Here is a 5,410-nt window from a genome sequence, read left to right as displayed (position 1 = left end):
CTCTTGTGCCAGCCGCTCGCGCTCAACCCGCAGGATGTAGCGGGAGCGGAATACCTCCCTAAACTAATCCCAAGTAACCACCACTCTTTGATCATCAGAATACGACCATGTCATCAATCTCTGCTAGTCCTTTGCTCCAGACCTCAGCAGGTACAGAACACACCTAACCTTCTGGTCAGTAGGACATGAGCATGAGAAAAAGCATCCCTCAACATCAGATAGCCACCTCATGGCTATGATCGGGTCCTAAATCCCATCAAAAGTCGGGGGTTCATGTTATTGATGCCCCAGTACTAAAAAGCCCGACTGGCCCCACCACATGCAGCTGCTACAGCTGTGGAGGCTAAAACGGCAGCCATGTCAGTAATGGCTGCATAGTTCTCATCAAAGTACTCAAGCATGGCGGTCTTAATAGACCCAAACATCTCTGGCAACTCGGCCCGAAAAAGTGTAGCAACCTCACTGTGCAGGATCTCTTGAATGCTGGTATCTAGCTCATCTGGCCTCATCTAACCAATGGTCTTGGGCACTGCTTGTCCACCCTGACTGCCAGGTCTTGATCTGAACTTGATCCAGTCACAAATCGCCTCGTAACCACCATGCTGAAAATATACCAGGAAGATATCATACGTCCCGTATAATAACAGGGAACCAACTCCCAACCAAAACCCTAGTGGTTGTGACTTCCGCACTACGTGTATATGTCATGTGCTTTCAGTAGTACGGACCCATACTACCTTCCACATCCAAACGTACCTGAAAGCCCATAGCCACCGTAAATGGTGGCTAACAATGGCAGAATGATGTCAAAAGGTGGCAACCACCACCTCACGGTGGTGGTGATTAGTTTTCTTCGGTTTCCAGGCCAAGAGAAATCCATACAAAATTAAACTCATGAAATACATTCATAGCCACCTCATGGCTATGATCGGGTCCTAAATCCTATCAAAAGTCGGGGGCTTCATGTTATTGATGCCCCGGAAATAAAAAGCCCGATTAGCCCCACCACATGCAGCTGCTATAGCTATGGAGGCTAAAACGGCAGCCATGTCAGCAATGGCTGCATAGTTCTCATCAAAGTACTCAACCATGGCGGTCTTAATAGACCCAAACATCTCTGGCAACTCGGCCCGAAAAAGTGTAGCAACCTCACTATGTAGGATCTCCCGAATACTGGTATCTAGCTCATCTGGCCTCATCTGACCAATGGTCTTGGGTACTGCTGGTCCACCCTAACTGCCAGGTCTTGATCCTGAACTTGATCCGGTCACAAATCGCATCGTAACCACCATGCTGAAAATATACCAGGAAGATATCATACGTCCCATATAATAATAGGGAACCAACTCCTAACCAAAACCCTAGTGGTTGTGACTTCCTCACTACATGTATATGTCATGTGCTTTCAGTAGTACTGACCCATACTACCTTCCACATCCAAACGCACCTGAAAGCCCATAGCCACCGTAAATGGTGGCTAACAATGGTGGAATGACGTCAAAAGGTGGCAGCCACCACCTCACGGTGGTGGTGATTAGTTTTCTTCGATTTCCAGGCCAAGAGAAATCCATACAAAATTAAACTCATGAAATACATTCATAGACACACCAAATCATGCACACATCCACCTCCTCACGGTGGCTGGTGGCGGCAGAACAAGACGATATGGCGGCAGCCACCATGGCTCGCTGCCATGGTGGTTTCTAAAGAATTTCGTCCAACAGAAAACATACCCACACATCCCGACTAACAACAAAATCACACAAACCTTCTGGAATGCAATGAAACACGCACCAAACATAGCTGTCCTCGAGCTAGCAGGCGGCGGTCAGAGAGCATTAATAGAACGAACCAGCCGCAAGGCGGCGACGGCAACAACAAGCCAGAACGATAGCAACAAAGAGTATGAAATACGAGGAGCTGCACCATCAATGATGAGGTACATGGGGGCTACATAACACATTTAGTCGATCTCCCACAATGACAATCAGCTCGAAACACTCGCATTTGCCGGCCATGCGAGAAACGACAGTGAAACTCGGCGGTCCTTGCGTAACTGAATGTGGCGACGACTGGAGCATGGAGGTATAAGGTGGCAGATGAAGGTTGATAAGGTAGGGTTAGGGTTTGGTTTGGAGAAGGTGACGGGTTTATACCCGCTCAGATTAATTTTTTTTGCCTATAATACACTTTCAGCTCCTCCATGACAATTCTTTTCAACTTAAGTACATAATTTACCATTCGGCCCTCTGTATTCCAAATCCCTTCAATTTTAGTCCAATATTTTATCAGTAGCCCCCTGACTTCTGAAAATTTTTACAAAATAAATACCGAAATTACACTTTAACCCCCGAAAATGCAAATTATATCATTTGGCTCCCCGAAACCAACACCCTGCTAAATATTATCGATTTTAGGCTACTATAAAATAATATAAAATATAAATTTTCATCTTGGGGTTCAGGGTTTATTATTTAATTACTTAATTTCTAAACAAAATGTTACATCCTAATTTTCACTCAAATATCCTCAACTCTGCCTCGTGGATGAGTCACTAAAGGGTTGGCGATATGAATTGTGATACGAGTAGCCTTCAAATCTGGAAGATTGAGATTTTAATAGAAAGAATAAGACATTAAATTTATGTTTTCTCCAAATCGGCTAAAGCGTGAATCTTCATGTTATTTCCAAATTCGCATGGAAGTGTATGGCGTCAAAGATCTCCCATCTTCTTTAGTGTTTCCCCCATAATCACCATGGAACTCTGCTCACTAAGGACAACCTTGGAAATCTTCTCTAGTTGTTGGTGAGTGTCGAGTAAGTCTTGAAGAAACTTTCTTATTTGGGTACTTGTGCTAAGTATTCAACAAAAAGAGTATTGATAGGAATACCCCTAATTTGATTCACAAACTTTGGATGTTCTTGCTCCAGTCGGTGAACTCTTTCTTGAGAATGAAACGGTAGAGGATGACGATAAGATTGAGTGTAAGAATGTTATTTCTTTTCAGACCAGGCCCATGTCGTGGAGATTGAATTTCCATGTCGTGATGTCGGGGATTCAACAAAAAATTTATCTTCAACTTTCAACTTCTTTTATTGTGGTTCGGGCTGATTTGGCTCTTCTTCTAGGGCTTTTAGGAACTCAAAAACAGTATCTTCTTTAGTATTGTTGACCATGAAATGTGGTTGTTGCTTTTTATCAGGAATTTATGGAGATAATCATTCATTAACCAATGTAGTTAGTTGACCAAGTTGAGCTTCAATATTTTGGATCGATTCTTGATGATTTCTAGGTAAAGCTTCCTAATCTCTCATTAGAACTTGTTGGTATCTTATTGTTGCATTGGTCTTATCATGAAGTTTTTCCGAAGCCTCCATGAATGTAGAAAGCATGGAATCAAGATCAACTTTCTTTTCAGGTTGTGGGTGCCCCTTTTGGTAAAAGCCTCGATTTGTTTGCCTAAATTTCTCTTCTTTTTGTTTTTTGTATTCATCATAAGGCAACCATTCTTTCTTTAGATTCCTCAAATCTTCATCGTAATGATCTCCACTTGCGTAGAATACATGAGCTTTCTTATTCCCATTTTCATCCAAGTGACCAACTTTTGTGAAATGTGGACCATTTCATTTTTCACAATCCACATGTATAGGACGCATAGATTGATCCATATTTGTCAGTCTTTGGTCCATATTATGGAGCATGGGCAAAACAACTGCCATGTCCTCAGAAGTGCCATTCCCAATTCATTTTTCTCCTTCATTTTGAGGATTATGATACTCACGTGAATGCTTAGAAAACTTACAATTAACTCCTTGATTTTAGCAGGATTTTTCTTCGTCAAAGGTCCTTTGAGAATCAAGGAGTTGTCTTGTCATCATATTTACCTCATCATAGAAGATTGATACTTCTTTTTGCACATTAAAATCAATTTGGGGGCAATTTTAAAGTAATCCCTTGTAACACTCCCATGCTTCATAAAGTGATTCACCTGGTTGTTACTGAAAGTTAGCTATCGCCTTCTTGAGTTTAGATACTTTTGATAGTGGGCAAAATTGCTCTAAGAATTGTTCATGCATTTGTGCCCATGTAGTAATGCCACCGGGTGGGAGTGCCTTCAACCAAACCTTAGCAACTCATATAAAAGTGACTGGAAGCATTCTCAATAACACCGTCACGCGTAGAACATTTGGAATGTTGAAGTAAATGACGATGTCATTAACTTCATCAAGGTCTTTATAAGCATCCTAATGATCTTTCCCGGAAAGTGGAACATCCTTAAGTGCGGTAAGAATATCTCCTTTAAGCTCGAATGTAGCAGTGGCGGGAATCGCAGGTTGCACTAAACCTAGACCGGTGTCCTCTCGGATTCTCTTCTTATAAGATTCCATCGAAATGTCGCTAATGTCCACCATGTTGTTTTTTGGCTCGTCTTCAGGTTCACTCTCTTATTTTTCTAATTCAGTTTTGGACTCGCATTCAGATTCTTGTGTATTAGTAGTTTGCTCAAAGTTTTGAACCTTGCTTTTGTCCTTTGGAGGATTTCTTGATTCTCCTACATTCTTTCCTTTCTTCTTACCAAAAACCGATTTAAGATCTTTAAACGGTGATTTCTTTGGTGTGTTGGTTTCTCCTACGTTCTTGTCCATCTTTTTATGAAGGGTTGACTATGGATCTTCAAGTGGTGGTATCAAATGTGTATTGGATCCACGGGTCATGTATTACTACAATAAAAGAAAAAAATAAAAAATGTAAAAATGAACAAAAAGTAATTAAAAACTCCTATTGAATCTTCACCAAGACGTGGTAAAGCTACCCGCTCGTGTTGATGCTGATAAACTAAACAAAGCCTGAAAATGAAATAAAGAATAAAACAACCGAAGTCATGTTGTGAGCTTAAGGCTCATGTCGTGAGTTTCATAATTCATAAAAACTAATGCTAAAAAATTAAATTTTTGCAGGTTTAACCCCACAAAAAATATTGATTAACCTAAATCAATAAAATCTAAAATTAAATAGTCATTCCCCGACAACGACGCCAAAAAACATGATAAGTAATATTGCTACACCTATTAGTTTTACAAGCTATTTAACTAACTATTGCGATTTAAGGCAATGTACCTTTTCACAAATAATATAGCACTAACAGTCAGGTATCGAACACATGGAACATATTCCATTAAGTAATTGAACTACTAAAAATTAACCTAAAAACAAGCAAAAGTTTAATTGGTATTTATCTGATTTTGTGAGTTCAAACAAACTTAATCATTTAACTAACGATTTCAATCAACTATTAAAAAAACTTCCATTTAGTTTGAATCCACTTCTCCTCTATGGTTAACTATTAATTATGGATTATTAATGTTGGTTATGTAATATTATTTTATTAGCAATTCAAGTCCAAATTTA

The 5,410-nt window shown here is 40.1% G+C and overlaps 1 non-coding gene across 1 annotated transcript; it reads left to right on the top strand.

Moving 5' to 3' along the window:
• The first annotated feature begins 3,922 nt into the window (after window positions 1-3,922).
• LOC145003571 (small nucleolar RNA R71) lies at window positions 3,923-4,029 on the top strand. Its single transcript, XR_013662026.1, has one exon. It is a non-coding gene; the product is annotated as a small nucleolar RNA R71 (small nucleolar RNA).
• The last annotated feature ends 1,381 nt before the right edge of the window (window positions 4,030-5,410 follow it).

Source organism: Lactuca saligna, chromosome 6 (genome assembly GCF_052625555.1).
Source record: "Lactuca saligna cultivar CGN05327 chromosome 6, ASM5262555v1, whole genome shotgun sequence".
Classification (NCBI taxonomy): Eukaryota; Viridiplantae; Streptophyta; class Magnoliopsida; order Asterales; family Asteraceae; genus Lactuca; species Lactuca saligna.
This window is presented reverse-complemented; position numbering and strand designations above follow the sequence as displayed.